Here is a 20,542-nt window from a genome sequence, read left to right as displayed (position 1 = left end):
TTTTAAGATATAATCAGTTAAATCAGATGTTGTTGTGCACTTCACGCAGTTTCTCCTCAAATAAGTAATTAGAGCTGAATTTTTAAGCAATCGGATGTCCTTTATCTAATTACACAATCAGAACAAGATGCTTAGATGGGCTATCTGAGTGCCCTCCAAAATCAAGGACATAGAAGATGAAGGGCACTTTTTAGAATGGCTAAATCAACATCAAACCTGATTACCCGTTCCCGCATGCCTCCTTATTTAATTTGCTCCAAATAGAGAGGTTGTTCCTGAATACGGCGACATGAGCAGACCTCCACTTTGCCTTTATATGTGGAAGGCTTTGCAGGTATTTTTGGAGTGGGAGTCTACAGTTGAGGTAGATTTGTTTATCCCCCTTATTTCAGATTCTGGTTGTCAGTCATTCATCTCTCTGCCTCCTACAGAAAGGCTTGGACGTGTTGTCCGGCTGTCACCTTTTGCCGAAACCACAGGCTAAACTGTGCAGATTCTTGCATTCTCTGGCACTCGTGTGGAAAAGGGTTTTGTTTTGTTCAGTGATTGACGTGAAAATGCCTCTGTGGAAGCTGTCACCCAGTGATGCAGGAGCCAAAAAACATTGAAAGAGATGAAGTGTTATGCCATGTGCTAATAAATGTTGCACAGAGGTGATGGGACAACTGTTATTCAATGGATAGATGGATTGAGGGTGGGGAGCAAAGGCGCATGGACGAAACTGGCATGTTACAGTATTGATCTCAATTCAACTGGTGCTGATGAGAGCAGCGGTAGCTATGGTGATGCAGAAGCGGTGGATGTTAAGGGCATGAGTACTGGAGGAGAATAGATAGATAGATAGATAGATAGATAGATAGACAGACAGACAGACAGACAGACAGACACCCCCCCACACACACAGACTGACAAACAGACAAAGAGACAGACAGACAGACAGACAGACAGACAGACAGACAGATAGATAGATAGATAGATAGATAGATAGATAGATAGATATGCGGATGGACAGACAGACAGACAGCTGAGAAAGATATAGATAGTTGGATGGAAAGATGGACGGACGAACGGACAGATAGATAGATATGCAGATAGACATATGCGGATCAACAGACAGACACCTTGGATGGATGGACGGACATACAGACAGACAGATAGATGGATATGCGGATAGACAGACATACAGATGGACGGACAGGTAGATGGATATGCGGATAGACATATGCGGATGGACAGACAGTCAGCTTGAATGGATGGATGGACGGACGGACGGACGGACAGACAGACGGACAGACAGACAGACGGACAGACAGACAGACAGATATGAGGATAGACAGATCTGCAGATGGACAGACAGACAGCTGAGATAGGGATAGACAGATCTGCGGATGGACAGACAGACAGCTGAGATAGGGATAGACAGACAGACAGACAGCTGAGAAAGAGATAGATAGTTGGAAGGATAGATGGACAGATGGACGGACAGATAGATATGCGGATGGACAGATATGCGGACGGACAGACAGACATCTGAGATAGGGATAGATGGATGGATGGATGGTGGACGGACAGATAGACAGATATGCAGATGAACAGACAGACAGCTGAGATAGGGATAGATAGACAGACAGACAGACAGACAGACAGACAGACAGACAGACAGACAGATAGATGTTCATTTGATATATCTATTATATAACTTGGCATCCATCTCGGAGCAAAGCTGTGCCCTTCTGCCGTCTTCAGAATGACTTTGCAAAGCTCTGCTGCGGTTCCGCCGGGACGTTGGCGGCCCTCAGAGGGGATTGGATTTTGATTGGAGGCAGGACTGGATGAAATGAGGCAGAGGCACAGAGGCCATCCAGCCTGCAGGGAAGCGAACAGGGAGAAAAGGGTCCGCCCAGCAGGCGCACGGGCTTCGGATTTTATTACGGTCTCCTCACACATCACCTTCCAAGAGAAGGTGAAAGACAGAAGGTGGGATCTCATTACGGACCGTTGTGTGCTCTCACCTAACCGTCTTTCTTCATCTGGTGTGGGCTGAAAAGCATTTTCCAACACTAATAACCCACAGTGGCATTCTGATGTAATTCCATATTTTGCAATGCAACTTAGTTCATATGTGTTTTTATTGTTCTGTACAGTAGATCCTTGCTCTGCCAGGAGGGGGCGCTGTAAACGTGTACCTCTGATCACCACAGGGAACATTAAAATCCAGGCAGCCATTTGCTGTCATTATGGTACTTCATTACCTCACCAGAACCTTTAGCGAGATTAACAGTTTGTTTGTGCACAAGGCATGTATCTGCTCTTGCAATTTGCAAATGAGTCATGTTCATCGTGTGTTTTCCTGAATACATTACTGTACTACGATAGAAATTAAACTACCATATTGACATTTGTACAGGCGCGCGTGAGGTGTTTAAATGTCACTGCTAAGGCCTTTTCGGAATGGCGCTCGCTGATTGGCTGAGATTCTCTGTAAATGCTCAACACATTTCTTCTTGGTTAATTTTGACAGTTTTACCAACTCCCATTGACAGCAAAGTACGGTTAAATTATTAAAGGTAATTGTTTTTCACCTTGTAAGCTGTGTCTTGTCTGCATGAGGCTTTCAACAGCTATTGTATTTGTGATTTAAAACCACAGGCTGTAACTTTAAAGTTTTCGGGTAAAAGTGTGGCAATCATGGTGTGTTTGCTTTCAAAGCTGTTTTGAAATTGCAGTCATTCATACTGTATGAATTCTTCTCTCAACGACAAAGCAAATAAAACCATGTTTGTGTAATACAATGGAACCACACTGGCATATATCCAATCATCACATATGCTATATAATGTAGATATAAAACATATGGCTTTAGCTTTTTCATTCACATTAATTGGCAGACACATTTAGGTGTTAAATTTACATTTTTTTGCATTTGCTTTCATTCAAAGCAACTTGCATAACATACAACTGGTAAAATAATCATTGAACATGTCACCATTTTTCCCAGTAAATATATTTGCAAAGGTGATAATGAGACAACAGCTGAAAACTATAAGTAATTAAAAAGCAATCCAGAACCATTTTATAGGCGCCTTTCTAAGCTTCTGAATGTATCAGTGAGCGCTGTTGGGGCCATAATACGAAAGTGGAAAAACAATCATTTCACCATAAATTTGCCCATTCCTTCCTTCAATTATTTGACGTTTGCCAGTACCATTAGCTGAAAAGCAGCCCCACACCATGATGTCCCCACCTCCAAACTTCACAGTTGGTATGATGTTTTTAGGCTGATGTGCAGTGCCATTTCTCCTCCAAACATGGTGTGTATTATGGCTTCCAACAGTTCAACTTTGCTCTTATCAGACCACACTATATTCTCCCAGTATTTCCAAACTTTAAATGAGCTTCAACATGCTTTTGTTTCAGCAGTGGAGTCTTGAGCGTGGTGAGCGTGCATACAGGCCATGGTGGTGGAGTGCATTACTGACTGTTTTCTTTGAGACAACAGTACCTACTAATTGCAAGTCTTTTTAAAGCTCTCCACAAGTGGTGCTTGGCTCTTGGACAACTCCTCTTTATTATTCTTTTCAGTCCTCTGTCAGAAATCTTGCGAGGAGCACCTGGTCAAGGCAAATTTATGGTGAAATGATTGTCTTTCCAGTTCTGTATTACGGCCCCAACAGTGCTCACTGGAAGATTCAGAAGCTTAGAAATGTGCCTATAACAAATGCCATCATCAGGTAAGTTGCAAAGGTCTTGAGACAGCTTTTTGGTTTTCCCCATCATGAGATAATGCTTGTATGACACCTTGGCAATGAGACCTTTTTGTAGGTCATCAGTTGGGAGTGAACCAGCTGGTATTAATTTGCACTGACAGGGGGTTGGATTGCTTTTTAATTACTGAATTTTTTTGAGTATGTGTGTTTTCTGGGTTTAAACCCATGACCTTTTGCGCAGCTAATGCAACGCTCTACTACTGAGCGATACAAGAGCACATTTATCCAAAGCAGCTTACAAATCACTGTTTTAAAGGACAAGTTCTGAATTTTACACTTAAAGCCCTGTTTTCAGATTGTTTATGATGAAATAGAACGGTTTTGACTGAAATTTGGACATATGATGCTGGCCCCAGAATTTTTGGTTTCTGTTGTATCAGCCCCCACCCTCACAATGGCTGTATAGGTGCATAGGAACAATCCTTCCTAAAATGCATTAAACTTTCGTTTACAAAGACGTGAAACTCACCGAGTGGTCAGGGGTGTTCACTGATATGCTCACACAAAAATCGCTGCAAAAGATGCTTTCCAACAGCTGTTTTACCATTCGTTGTAAACTTGTGGACCTATTTTTCCAAACGCCTCATACCCGTACATTTTTCCTCTGAGAGCTTGAATAATAGACACTCCAGCCCAGTTGGTGGCGATAATCCGCCTTTCCCAATTGCAGGAATACAAACAAAGTTCCCGGCGTGGAGTAATACCGTACCTCACAACATCTAAGTCAATGGAGTTGGACTAAAACTACAATAAAACAGCTGTTGGAAAGCATCTTTTGCAGCAATTTTTGTGTGAGCATATCAGTGAACTCGGTAAGTTTCACGTCTTTGCAAACGAAAGTTTAATGCATTTTAGGAAGGATTGTTTCTGTGCACCTATACAGCCATTGTAGAGGTGGGGGCTGATACAACAAACACCCCAAAATTCTCGGGGAGGCATCATATGTCCAAATTTCATTCAAAACCTTTCTATTTCATCTTAAACAATCTGAAAACAGGGCTTTAAGTGTAAAATATCGAACTTGTCCTTTAAGTCTACAACAGGAATTTGAAAATGTCAAAATTTCTGCTTGTGACAACCATCCCCATGATGTCAAAACATGGCCATTTAAATAAGGTTAATGTTTCTTCAATTAACTGTGTCTCTTTATCCTGAGCAATAATAGTGGAAAAATGAGACAGCTACAATAATTAGTACAATTGTACAATTGAAACATTTCAACTGATCAGCAATGTGACAACTAGCCCCGGTCTCTTATACTGCAGTATTCAAGCAAGCAATAATCATAATTTCACCATCTAGTTTAGGAATAATTAACAATTATTTAAAAATAAGTCACCCTCAAGGTGTCAAGTGAGTTTGCATTATTTTTAAATTATTTTAAGGACCGGAGTCAATTATCCACGTTTACCACAGACACTGTTCTGTTGGTTATTTTTAAGAAATTAAAAGGTTAGGTGTACGTTTATCGAAAAATAATGCATACCCATGAAACATTTCTAAACTAATAAAGCATTCAACAGGCCTGTGGTATAAAGACCCGATATAGTCCGGCTATGAGTAACCCACTTCAAGCAAAAAATAAATTGCAATTGGGTTATTTTTGCCAAAATAACTTGTGAGATTTATGATACTTCATCGTGTAAGCAAAGTCAACAGTTTTTACAAGCTGTGTGGTTTCATTTATGTATTTATTTCATTTATTTTTGGGCTACATGGTTAGACATCTATTAAATTTTCACTGACAGTCCAAAATTTGCCTTGTTTTAACCTAGAAGCTTGGTTGGCTATTAGACGTCTTTTAAAAGCAAAATTGCTTGCTGGGATACACTCTTAAAGACCCTGACAACCCATAAAATATGGACAAGCTCAACTAAGGGTTTAAATTAGCCTAAAATGTCCATATTTTACTCAACCACGGGTTGAAACAACCCAGCATTTTTTTAGAGTGCATAAACAACATTTATCTTTTGAACGGTTTTGACACAAGCTTTACAAATTTGTGAAATGCTTTAGGTCTGGATTTGCATGCGGGGTTCTTGTCCCAGATGAGCTATAAGAAGAACCTTGAATAGAAAGTTGAAGGATTTTTGGGTATTTGTGTGATGCAGAGGACGATGCTTGTTGTTTGTGAAGGCCCGGCCTTATGGCTAAACATAATTAGCAAGGATTAGTTGAGAAGCGGGCGCGTCTCATTATCGCTTTAGTGCATGTCAATCTCAAGCAAGTTTTAATTACGCTCGACCAAGGAGTCCCCAATACTCCCTCTGAAAGCGTTTGATCTTCAAAGGGCCCTCCGTGTCACCAAAATCCCAAACAGCCCGCGTCCGCTTCTAGATCCGCTCGCTGGGCGAGGTCGCTGTGGGATGTAAACCATAAATTCAGCACACGGTTTGTGACAGTTATAAATAATGCCGTTGTCAAGCGCGCCGGGTGCATATGTGTGTGTGTGTGGAAGCTTTAATAAATGGGGGACGCTGAAGCACTGATTTCCTTTTTCCTTCTTGTTTTACGCAGTGAGGACTATTGATTATGGCTTAAAGGGAACATTGATTTTTACCTTTGTGGCCCGCGTGTTTGACTCCCTCAAACTCTAACTTCACCTTTTTGCTTGTTCATATCTCTCTCCATATGTTTCTTTCAGACGCTGTCTCTCTCTCTCTCTCTGTGGAAATCCTCCTGACATATTCCGGACCCTTATCTGTTGCCTCCAGTTGGCTTTGGCTGGTCGGCAGCCAGTTAGGAGGTGACATCTTAGAAAGTCCTTTATAATTCACCAAACATATCCTCCCCGGAGATCTCATTCCTCTTTCAGAAAAAGAAAAAAGGTTTGGGTTGGCGTCATCGCCTGTGAAATATATCCTTCACATCATTTTTCGACCAAATCTCTGTTTAGTCCATCACATTTACACTTCTCTCCAGGAACATTTTTGGGATGTGAGCCAAAGTGAAGACATTTAGGATTGGGATTTAATGCCATGTATATACTCAACATGTATTTAATAGTTAATAATATACATCTCAGAGCTTTCTCATCTGGAACTACCGTCCGACAAGGATTGGGAAATCTCTTTATGTGACCCACAGCCACTGGAGAAACTCTCCAGGATGTGACACCAGCCATTTCAGAATGACCCAGGACTGAATGAGTATGTTTTAACTTTCAAAATGTCAAGATATATGGATACAAATGAAACGCCACCGTGGCTTACGACTGCAATCCGTATTTCCCCCCAAATACACATAAGATTTTATTCAACTTTTATTTAAATCTGCAAGAACGGGTTTATTTGGAGCCTGGCGAATGTAAGTGGCATTGAGCAGGATATAATTTACGTCAGTCTAATAAAGCTTGTGACATTTCGTGTCATATTATACAGAAAGTTTGTGATCTTATGAATACAGATTTGGCAGAAGTGTAATAAATTACTGTGATGGCCTACATTTGTCTCCAGTCTCTATGAGCTGAGAACAGTGCTTCCATACAAACTTTGAGGTTAATGTGCCCTCTCTGTAAGTTAGCTTACATTTATAATATAAAAATATAACATTTGCTCTAATATTCTTCTTAATATTAAAAGTGTGTGTATCACAATCTAAGCTTTAGTACTTTGGGAGAGTAACAGACAAACGAACTGAAATATAGGTAGGAAACAGCTATGGGCCCTGGAGGGTAAAAGGCCCTTTTGATTGTATTTATTCCTAAAACACAATAGTTGTTTGACACTATGAAAAGTAATTGAGGTCACTGAGGTGTATAAAGTGCAATGACAAGAAAGAATTACATTTCAGATCATTTCGATCTAACTTTTTGATGTTGTAGATCTATGTAGGTAGTAATAAGAATCCCACCTACATATTGATTAGGAGAAATAAAGCCCAAGCTTGGTTTTGCAAGTCAATTCAACCTACTATTTTAAGTTTTGACATGTGATAAGTTGACATAACTTATATAAACAAGTTGAAATTGTTTAAAGAGTAACTAAACCCCTGGTCAGAGCCTGACTCCACCCAATGGCAATATTTGAAAAATGCAAAAAAAAGCGGGTAGACCCCAACAGAGATAGAGGGGATGAACTGAGCTCGTACCAAGGGTGTGGTGAGATCGTAACAAGGGCCTGGTGAGCTTGAGGCTGGCTTCAAAAGGGAGTCAATTCCCATAGACCCGCATGTTAAAATGCTTAAGTTTACAGTAGAAAATAATGTTTACAGCCTGGTAAAAAAGTGTTTTTGGTCTGTAAAGCTATTTTTGCCCTCATGACAACTGTGAGGGGGGTGAATTTTTGTAACTCAACTGTTTAAATTATATTAAGCCTTACACTTCTGCATAATTAAGGGCGTGGCCACATGATTGACGGGTGAATTGCCACTGCTGTCCCAAGAATCGAGCTAGGCTTCACCTATGTCCCGCCTCTTTACCTATTTTCGGTTATCCGCAAGTGATTTACGGTGACGCGTGGCCAAGATGGTGACACAGGCAATGCCTAAAGCTTCAAAAACGATCTTCACAAACCAATGGGTGACCTCACGGACACTACGTCTATATTTTTTACAGTCTATGCTTTATACCCAAATGTAAAAAAGTTACTCAAATCAATGAACAGCACTAATAAAGCCCCATTCTTACAGATCATTAACTAAAAAAAAGTTGGTTTAGGGTTTAGTTACTCTTTAAAGTGACACTTTGTAGTTGTTCAACCTTATTAATATATTTTCAAGACCCTTGTGATGGTACATCGACTTAAAATAGTTTGAATGACATGTCTACCATAGCCTAACGGGGTGTGTATCGCTTTTACTCATACTTTTAATCTTGGGGTTTCTGGTAGTAATCCGAGCACAAAAAAGAACAACAAAAATCTGCTTTACGACAAACGTCAATTCCTCCACTTCCTCAAATATTTTTTTATATAAAATTTAACCAAGTGACCACTGTTAACTTACAACTGGCTTGTAAACATCAGCTACGCGATCTTTTGCTGTCTGAAAAAAATTAAACCCATAAAATTAATTCATATGACATGCTGGAAGGCACACTTTGTGACCTAAAGAGTTGTCTTCTTTTCCTTTGCAACAGTGCTGCAGCGCTTGTGGCCTCTAGGGGCGCTAGACATGAAAAATACATGTCTAGCACCCCCTAGTGGCCAAAAAGTTCCGCGGTGTGCCTTTCACTTAAAGTAACATAAAAATATATGTTGTTTGACAAAACTGCTGCATATTTTACAGTGTGGAATTTTTAGTTTTGTTTAATTTAACTGGCAGTTTTCAGTAACTATCAAGTAAGTTACTATAGTATATTACAGCACAGCATAGCATAGTGAAGAGTTTTGTGTATATTTCTTTCATGTGTAATCAATGTCTGATGTGTTACATTACAACTGTGCCCTAAAGGTGTCTGTAAAGGTGTGAACCAAATTGGCCAAACAATAATAAGTTTGCAGGATGGACCCTCTCGCATTACTTTTGTAAAGGCTCCAGTAGGAATTTTGTCTATTACTAGGTATAAGTTCTGGTCACACAGATTGTAGAAGGTTGGCACAACAACATCGCTCCTCAAGAACCATGCTACACAACCATATTCATTAAAACAATTTTCCTCACAAGAACTTATTAGAGGCATTCTAATACACCCAAAGACTACTTAGCCAAATTCAAGAAAATCTAACAATAGGATAGTACGATATAATATAGTATATTGTGGCATGGTATGGTATTGTATAGTATAGCATAGTATAGTATTATATGTGGCATGGTATGGTAAATTAAATATTGTTGTGGTACAGTGTGGTATATAGTATTTTAAATACTGTACTGTATAGTACGGTATTTTATAGTGTAGTATGGTTTAATACTGTATAGTATGGTATTAAATAGTTTGGTGTGGTATAGTGTGGTAAAGTACAGTACTTTATAGTGTGGTACGGTAGACTAATGGATGGTAGAGTATTATATAGTGCCAACGTATTACATTAAAATAAAATAGGTTGAGCATTTGATAATGTTATTATTTTGAGTAAGAAAATACCTTAAGGGGTTGTGCACACCAAAACTTTAAAATGCGGCTGAAAATGCCCTGAGGACACCGAATGCCAGCTGTTTTTTTTTCAGCTGGGCTCCAATTTTCTTCAGCTGAGCGCTTTGGTAGCTGTGATACTTGATCTGTGAGCCGGATGGTTGCTGTGGTAATGTCCCGCCCCTCCTCCACTGTGATTGGATGGCTGTGTGAGAACAGAGCTTTCACCCAAAGTTGGATATTTTTCAACTCTCGGCGCTCAACGCTGAGCGCGGAGAAAACCCAGAGCGCCGGTTTTCAGCGCAGAAGAAAACCGCTAGCTGATGACTTTTTTGAAAAACGCTGAGCTTCCATTGGTAACAATTGAAAACATGCACCGACCGCAGGCATAAAAGCTTTGGTGTGCATGCCCCCTAAATCCTAAACCCAAGTTATATTGCTATATTAAAAGTATTTGCATATGTACTTACCTGTACTGTAAGAAGTGTGGGAATTGGTTATATACATCATGAATTAACAGGATTGAGAGTTGTCAATATGATGAAAAATAAGATGGATTGATGACATCATTTAAAATGATTATCATTTCAAACAGGGTTTATAATTATCTGTGGCGGGCGATGCACAACAACCCAATAGCTAGTTTATGGCTCATGGTGGGTTATGGTTCATAAAACATGTCATCGACATCACTTACAGAGCCTCTCCCCAAAGAGGAGTATGCAAAATTAGCAAAAGAAAGCATAAATCAGATCACTTCATGAATTGTACTCTTCAAAATAGAGAGGTGCATAGAAAAACAGTTTTTGGCTGAATGGCTCCATTAAGTAAAAACATCAAAAGAACCTTTATACTTCAGAAAAGGTTTGTCCATTCATTCATTCCTTCTTTTGTCAAGCACAAATGAAGGGATCGTGTAAAAAATGAACCCCCACAACCCAATTAGCACAGGATGTGTCCTTAAGCAAGACACAACTAGAAATGACATTCAGTCATCTCTCTTAAGGTAACCATAGTTAAAGGAAAAAGCATTCACAGCATGTTATTGTACTACTATTAACCATCTTCAAGTATATCATCGAATACCTTTTCCCCATATATGTTTAAGAATTTAATTCTCGCTTTCATCTGTACTTTCTAATGGGGTCTGACACCTAATCAACAGCTTTTCTTATGTCGCACCCAAATTTGAATTCTTTTGAAAATGCGTTTAAGGTTGGGGAGTAATGGCTGTGTAGCCAGCAATTAAATTTTCATCCATAACAAAGATTCTGAATAAATCAGGAATTGGAAATTGACTAAAGAGTTTTGGAAGTGAAGGCCAATGGTTTGAGGCGATCTCATTGGTGCATGCTGAACAGATGGACAGATGGGAAGAGACTGGGTTAGCATGCCCAACATTCAGAGAGGGAATGAAATGTGACTTTTCTGAGTGACGGCTGGTTAGATGAGAAATACAATTTCGATGTTGATTGAAAAGACGAACAGAGAGAAGATTAAAGGAGACAGAAGTAGATAAGTAAGATTATATTGAGTTGAATTAGGATTAACTCATTTGTATTTTTTATATGTTTGTATACGGCCTAAACCCAACTACATTATTTCTTTCTGTGATTCTCTGTTTAATACATAAAAAATCATCCTATTATGTAATGAACATTCGAAATATAACCTTCATATCTTTAATATTAAAAGATGATGTACGATTGAAATCAAACTTTGATGCTAATCTTATTATTAGATTATGAGACTTTAACCTGGATTTCGCAGGGTCACAAATGTATCAATGCTGTTAAAATTGGCCGCTATAAAAACTGTAAATTTATTGAGTTGAATAAATATGTTTAATATATTTACAAATAAATGTCATTTTCTCCTACTATAAACCTTAAAAAAGATTCATAATCGCTTTTACATCTCTACAGTATGTACAAATGCAATGAGGTCACATTGCATTTGCACACAATAACCTGCAATAACCCATTGCCAAATTTATCCAACCCTGTCCTTGTCAAATTAAATTAACACCATGACAAATAAATAAACCCACAATTATTACCCACAGCTGCTTCCCTTTCAAAGTAAACTAGCTCTAATTTGACACAATAGCATTTAGAAGTGATTGTAGCCTAGTGAAGAAAAAAATGCATAATGTGTTTATACTGTATTACTTATTGACATTGTTTAGATTCTGTTAGTTTGCTACGTATGAAAAAATCTGAGAATTTCATCCCCTCTGGTGATTTCTTTCCTATGCGACTAAGCATCAGGTTAGAGTCTAATTGAAATAGATGACATAGTAGCTATCTAAATCCCAAAGCAGCGACTTTGACATTTTTTAGTGCAATATGCTTATGTGCACCAAACTAATTTAAAGATGTGCGGAGGATCTGGCAGGGCTTTATTCAAGGCCACGCTGAAATATTACCTCTGTACTTTGTCTTATATGAAGTATATTGCTGACGCAGCATGTTTCCTTTATCTGGCGTATTTCAAAGCCTCCCTGTAATATTTCCATGAGTTAAAATCACCACCGCAGACAGAAATGATTTTCTACAGTAGCTCTTGCCTGTGTTGACTCCGGCCCATTTTGTCATAAATCAAGCTCAGATTTCTGCAAATAAAACTTCAAAATGTTAGGACAAGAGCCATTATTACCAGTGATAAAATCTGCCCATGTTCATATAGTTTTCACTTCAGGTCGCTTGAAGTGAAATCGTCTCGGGAGGCGTTTTTAGTCGAATTTCTGCTGCACGTGCACATCGCAGAGCGGCGAAGTCTCATGGGATATCACATTATGGACATTGATCTTTTCGAGAGTAGGGCTCTTGACAACGGGAGGTGACAAAACCCTCTGGGAAATATTATCGTCTGTCTTTGACACCGCAGTGTTGACAGTTTGTATTAGCATCACTGTACAACAGCATCCTTTGTAGGCAACACCGTGCATAGAGGGTTGAGGTAATGGGATGTATTGAGTATGCTAATTGGTATGCAGATTGCGACTTTTTAATGTATAGCAATTAAAAATATTAGTTTTCTTATTACATGTGTGTAAAAGCAAACAACATATTTACTGTTCGCAGCAAAATTCACACAAAAGGTCATAGCTTGCTGGTAACTAAAGTGGTAATTGCTAACACTTTTAAAATAGATGTAGCCATTTTGCATGTATTTGACCTTTTCATTTAATGGTATATTACTGATACAATTATAATATAATTCCTACAGTATATTTAAACTTTAAGTCCCAAAGAAATCAAAACTGACAATTATTATTTTTATGTAATATTGCTGTGTTTATTATAAACATTTTATCCGTTTTTGCCCACATACTGTAAATGTTTTTGCCCATCAATCAAATTCAGAAAATGTACTTCTATATCTTTTGGAAATCATTCTCTAACAGTGTTGGGGAAAGTTACTTTTAAAAGTAATGCATTACAATATTAAGTTACTCCAAAAAAAAGTAACTAATTGCGTTACTTAGTTACTTTTCATGGAAAGTAATGCTTACTTTACTTTTTAGTTGCTTTTGCGTTACTTTTTCTAGGCTGAGGCTTGATCTCTTTCATGCATTGCAGATGTTTTTATGACTGAAAAGTTCTGCATTCAGAAATTGCATATTTCATCACAAAAATGTCGAGCTTTGGTATACCATCTTAGTTTCTTACTGTTCCCACACAGGCGTGTAAGCATAGAGTGCATAACGTGACTACGTTAAGTTTAATTCAGTACATAAACTTTTTATCAAATTAATTAAACTGAAAAAGTAACTTGCATTACTTTTTTGAAAAAGTAACGAAAATATTAATGTGTGCATTTAAAAAGTAATGTGTTACTTTACTCGTTACTTCAGAAAAGTAATATAATTACGTAATGCACATCACTTGTAATGCGTTACCCCAACACTGTTCTCTAATGATGTTAGTTAAGCGAAAATAATTCACCTAAAGATAATATTCCCCCTTATTTCCCCGTATTTTGACAAGACTCATGATGCCATGCTTAACATGACGTGTCAAACACATATTTTGACATAACGGGCCACACACATGTCGGGCTAAATGTTAGCGCCCTTGAAAAAGAAGTCGTCATTGTTTCGAGTGTGCCTTCGAATCGTTGTCACAGTGATGTCATCCGCCTGTCGGCACTGCATGAAGTCGAACACACTTATAGACCATTTCAGCAGTAACAACAGAAACAAGCGGCTTTGTGGTCAACACGTAACTTTCGGTAAATTCCGCTAAGAATAAATAACAACAAAGTCCTTTTAAAGTAGTTTATTTATATAACAAATATATGCTTAATAAGCAAAATAAACAACAATAGATTACCTAGGAAACCAAAACATGTATTTTCAACGAGGTATTTGTTCAAAAGTTCAGTTTAGCAACTAGTCAAACCATTAAAAAAACTGAAAATGAAAGTAAAGTTTGGACCAGATACTTATTGCTTCACCGCATATGCGTCCGATTAAACTGTCTATACATGAATATCAGTCATTTGACCTTTTACGTCATTCCAGTTGTCTAACCCCATCTTGAGTACCTACCGAATACCAGTAGGCTACTGACAAGCATTGGCTAGCTTACTACGATTTATGGATTTCTTATCGTTTACTGTCTATGATTCTTACGGATACGAGAAATGGCTACAAAAGACAACATTTCGCACCTCAACTGTCCTGAAAAGAAACGCTACTTTAAAAAATATATATCTTGGTGTGATGCCTACTCGATCCCTGATACGCTCTTCCAGCTGCTTCCAGTCTGCTGCGACCGAACTACCACTATTTTTACAACACTGAGAAGGCTCGACACAAAATAAAACTTTGCTCGAAGTATCACCTGGATCTCTACACATGAACGCGAGCATTGATAACATTGTTTGTGTACACAGAGTTTATTAAAAAAGAAAGGTTTTGAACAACTGACTTTGGCTGTTATGGTGTCCGCTCTTCATCTCTGCCAGACGTAAATAATCGATTTACGAATGCGAATGAATGAATCTCATATGAGGCTTCTTTTTCAACTAAAAGGTCAATATTGTTTTTCACTTGCGACAAAACAACAAATTATCCATGCATTTATATGTAACTATGCTTTAGGAGCTATCCATCTTTAATCTCCTCCCTCCTTACGTCGCATTCGTAGATCGATGCACCTTGACTGGGAAGATGGCGGTGAGCGGACACCAAATCAACCAAAGTCAGTTGTTCAAAACCTTCTTTTTTTAGTAAACTCTGTGTACAAAAACAATGTTCTTATGATCGAGTTCACATGTAGAGACACAGGTGATACTTTGAGCAAAGTATGAAGTTGTGTCGAGCCTTCTTAGTGTTGTAAAAATAGCGATTTTGATGCTCACAACATATTGAAGACATAGCTTCTAATTCTTTTGTGACCACTTCAGGTAATCAAAATGGCGGAAGACAAGTTTGAGATGTGAGTAGATCATCTGATATTCATGAATATTCATGAACAAATGTGCTTCAAACGCGCAACAGATATATGCATTGTGAAACTGGCCTTAGCAGCTACGTCCCTGGAACTGCTGAATAGGGCATCTATTCATCTATGGTCCAAGCTGGTGTGGATGAGTAGAGGTAGGGACTAATTTGCATATTCATGGTTCCACATTATAAATTAGGCAAGCGTATAGAGTTGCATTCAAACTATTTTAAGACAATAAATTAACGAGTTTTAAATGATAAAATTATCAGCCTCAGGTGAACCTTAACTTTTCCCAAGTTATAGATATATTTTTGGTGGGATATAATCCATTTTCAGTCACCACACGTGTTGTGAATAAATGAACATCAAGGTGCTCAAAATTAAAACATGGTTGCAAACGTTGTGTATGCCTGCTTTGGTTTGGCCAAGGTTTCTGTCAGTAAACAGAGTGAACAGAAAAATAACACACTGATTATTAGAAAAAGATGCATGGTGTAAATTCGAAACGTGACTTGTAAAACTTCCAAAAAGTAATCTGGTTATAACCAAATAAACAGTGCGTAATTTGAGGGCGATGGAATTAAATGGGTCACAACATTCTGGATTCATTTAGACGATCATGTATCAAAATAGCATTACAAATTATTAAACGCCTCCAAGTGTGCAGAAATGATGATTTGGATCATTTTCTTCTTGTAAACAACCTAGAAATGATCAACAAATGCTGAGGTGGATGTAAATCAGAGACGCTCATAAATCTCTCATTTCTCCCTTGGCTTCTCTCCCTTTGGTTCCTGGTAATTTGAAGTTTGATGAATACCCTCATCCTCATCATCCTTCCCGTCGCTGTGAGTGGGAAAACAATTAGATGTGTCCACTAATGAATCAAGACTGCCGCAAATTTATTTTCATAAAGAGCAAATATGTTGTGGCAGGAGGGCAGAGACCACACAACAGATGCTTCAAATCAATGAGCTTTTTCATAATGACCACAACAGCCTTGCCGCAGTGGGTACGGCACCTTGATCTGTATTTATTTGTAGGAAATTTATCTTCTGTTTTTTTAATGAGAGCTTTTCCTAACAATGAACTTGATATAAACAGATTATATATCATTTGAGCATACTAATATATCATTTAAAGCTGCAGTGCGAATGTTCCTCTATCGCCATCTCTGTTTAAAACATAGAATTGCAGAGTCATTTTCTAATTTCTATTTTATATACAATACTGTGCAAAAGTCTCAGGCCACCATCACAACCAGACTTGTTGTTTTAGAGGTTGTTTTAGAGGTCCATTCATATTTATTTTTCCATGTAATTTATTAAGATACAAACAGAAAATACAGGAAATATGTACAAAAAAAGGACTAAATGTCTTCTTTAGGCATCATCTGTGTTTTTGATTTTGAAATATATTCTTAAATGCTGAAATGAACATGAATTAAGATTAACAAAATATGCAGAAGTATTGTACTATGTTAGCTTATACATTAACTAATGCTAACAAATACAACTTTATTGTAAAGTCAGGGCTCCAGACTGCCACCAAATGGTGGCATTTTGCCAGCAAAATTTGAGAGTATGCCACTGAATTTTACATCCAGTCGCACATGTGCGACCAGTAAATTTGACCTTTTTTATGTGACACTGAATTTGAAACAGCACATTGTACTTTCTGCATCTATCATCAAAGTATTTATAAGTAATACAGTGGAAATGTGAAGAAATGTCATTATTTGATTAGCATGTTGATTTACGGCGTGTGCCCCTAAATTTTTTGGTTGCGCCCCTAAAATTTTCAGTTGGGGGCCACTGTGCTCCTAGTGAAAAAAGTTAGTCTGGAGCCCTGAAAGTGTTACCATAATGTAATATTAAAACATTATATTTAAATATAAACTAGGACAAACACTTGTATGTGCATTTAAAGTAAAAAATATGCCATTTGCACCAAGTGCATGGTCAAATATAATACAGTTATTATTGTATGGCCCCAGCAGACTAAAGTTTCTCTGATATCCTCAGCGTGTAATCTAAAATTCTCTGAAAATATTTCAAGTAGTGTCTATAACTCCTAAAGCACTAATTTTGCGGATAATATTTGGCAGGAAAGTGAGGCCAGGGGTCTGGGAGTGGCCACTGACAGCTTGCTCCCGATAAAAGACATTTTGGAGCAACGCCACATGTGTGATTGAATCTGCAGACGTTGCGTTTAACACTCTCAACAGGAGGGAAATTTGCCAGCCGACACTGTTATGAATGCGCAGCTAATGTTGTATTTCTGGCACATCAAAGTGACAGTGAGAATAAAGTTACAGTTCTTTGTGGCCTTTTAGCTTGTGTGGTCAAAGTTTGGGGGCTGTTGAAGAACACCACATCGACACACTTTTGTCTCAGAGTTACCTTGGCAACTGAAAATAAACCAATTGTCTTTCGCCACATCACTACAGGTAGTTCCATTTTTGGAACAGCTTGAACCCGATGGTGAAAAAGTGCTCTCAAGGTGGAACTTTTTTCCCAAAATCTGAAGCCAATTGTCATTCATTATTGAATACTATCAGGACTATTAAGAGACGTCTTATCAAAAAGTCCATCGTGCCATAAAATGTTCCAGACGTCACATCAGTTAGCGCGTCTTGTTACGACGGCAAATAAGAGCAGTGCTTTTAGTCCGCCCGTCCGCTAATTCCTTCCATAGAGCAGTGATCCATACAACATGGTTTCATTCAGACTTGACGCAAATGAGTTTGCATTACCCACTAATTGAGTGACTCACCTGCTGTTTTCATAGCAAAGAACATAAAAATATTAGAGAAGAAATGAAAGGGAAGAAATATAATGAGATAAGGTGGAAGTGTTCAGAAGATCAAGAGAAACAGGTCAGAGGAAAGGATTATTCAATGAGCAGTGTGTGTAAGAAAAGTACTGTTACTTTGAGAAGGTCCACCTACCGTTTTTCAACAAAAGTCTTTTATGCAATTAGAGAAATGTTGTTTTTGTACATTTTTCTTTACAGTGTAGTAAATTAATCCAAACCACTTTGCTCTGTGATAACATTGAAATGGTTTGTTTGGACGAAGCCTTTAAATGGCAAAACAATACAAATATAAATACATAATGTCTACACTCTAAGAAAAAATGGTCCCTATGCTATAACTGTGACAGTACATTTAAAAAAGATCCTAATATGTACTTTTAAGGTACAGATAGATAACACCTTTGAGGTAATAACACAAACTCTTTGATACCAGTATGAGCCTTTGAGGTACTAACACGTACTCGCTGGTACCAATATGTACTTCTGAGGTACTAATGTGAGCTCTTTGGTACCAATATGTACTTCTGAAGTACTAAAAACATCTCTTTGGTACCAATAAGTACCTTTGGTACTAACACACACTCGTTGGTACCAATATGTACCTCTGAGGTACTAATGTGAACTCTTTGGTACCAATACGTACTTCTGAGGTACTAATGTGTACTCGCTGGTACCAATATGTACTTCTGAAGTACTAAAAACAACTCTTTGGTACCAATAAGTACTTCTGAAGTACTAAAAACAACTCTTTGGTACCAATAAGTACCTTTGGTACTAACACACACTCGTTGGTACCAATATGTACTTCTGAGGTTCTGTTACGAACCCGTTGGTACCAATATGTACCTCTAATGTAAATTCTTTTGTTTCAATATGTATTTCTGAGGTTCTAATGTGAACTCTTTGGTGCCAATATGTACTTCTGAGGTACTAATGTGTACCCTTTGGTACCAATAAGTACTTCTGAGGTACTAATGTGAACTCTTTGGTACCAATATGTACTTCTGAGGTACTAATCTGAACTCTTTGGTACCAATATGTATTTCTGAGGTACTAATGTGAACTCATTGGTACCAATATGTACTTCTGAGGTACTAATGTGAACTCTTTGGTACCAATAAGTACTTCTGAGGTACTAATGTGAACTCTTTGGTACCAATACGTACTTCTGAGGTACTAATGTGAACTCTTTGGTACCAATAAGTACTTCTGAGGTACTAATGTGAACTCTTTGGTACCAATACGTACTTCTGAGGAACTAATGTGAACTCTTTGGTACTAATATGTACTTCTGAGGTACTAATGTGAACTCTTTGGTACCAATATGTACTTCTGAGGTACTATTGTGAACTCTTTGGTACCAATATGTACTTCCGAGGTACTAATGTGAACTCTTTGGTACCAATATGTACTTCTGAGGTACTAATGTGAACCATTTGGTACCAATATGTACTTCTGAGGTACTAATGTGAACTCTTTATTACCAATATGTACTTCTGAGTTACTAATGTGAACCAATATGTACTTCTGAGGTACTAATGTGAACTCTTTGGTACCAATATGTACTTCTGATGTTCTAATGTGAACCATTTGGTACCAATATGTACCTCTGACTTTCTGAGGTACTAATACAAACTCGTTGGTACCAAATGTACCTCTGATGTACTAATATGCACCTCTCTGGTACCAATATGTACTTCTGAGGTACTAACACACACTCTTTCATACCAATATGTCCCTCGGAGGTACTAAAATGCACTCTGGTACCAATATGTACCTCTGAGGTTTACAAACTCTTTGCACCAACATATACCCCTGAGGTACTAACACATACTCTCTGATACCAATATGTACCTCTGAGGTACTAACATGCACTCTTTGGTACCAATATGTACCTCTTAGGTACTAATACAAACTCTTTGGTACCAATATGTACCTCTGAGGTACAAACATGTACTCTTTGGTACCAATATGTACATCTTAGATACTAATATAAATCTCTTTGTTTGATGCAGTCACCTTACATTATTTTAAAATCTTTATAGGGTAGCTTGAGATTGGTCGAGTTAGTTTAAATCAGTTGTTGGTTACAATGTTTATGATAGCACCTACGTGCATAAACCCAGGATTTTTTGAAAAATAAAACCTTGCTCATCATCAGCTTATCTCAAAGAGTTTCTCTCTTTTCATAGGAGCGCCATTGATAAAATAAACAGAGAGTAAAGTAAGAGAATTAAAACAAGCATGAAAGTGTTATAAAGCAATTATGTTTGCTTTAATGGGAAAAAAAGAGCCTCATGTTCCTTTCATTAGAGAGTATAAAGCAGGACTTTCTCAAGCTGCTGTTTCTTTGTTTTTAATCTGCCAGTCTGCAGATCCCAATATTGTTAGTGTTAATCAGATAGCAATGATAAAAAACAGCATGTAAGAGGGAATTGTGAATTTGGCTCAATCCAACCATGATCATGTTTTGTAAAAGTTATTATAAT

This window comes from Paramisgurnus dabryanus, chromosome 23 (assembly GCF_030506205.2).
Source record: "Paramisgurnus dabryanus chromosome 23, PD_genome_1.1, whole genome shotgun sequence".
Classification (NCBI taxonomy): domain Eukaryota; kingdom Metazoa; phylum Chordata; class Actinopteri; order Cypriniformes; family Cobitidae; genus Paramisgurnus; species Paramisgurnus dabryanus.
The sequence above is the reverse complement of the archived record's forward strand: the minus strand, read 5'-3'. Positions refer to the sequence as shown.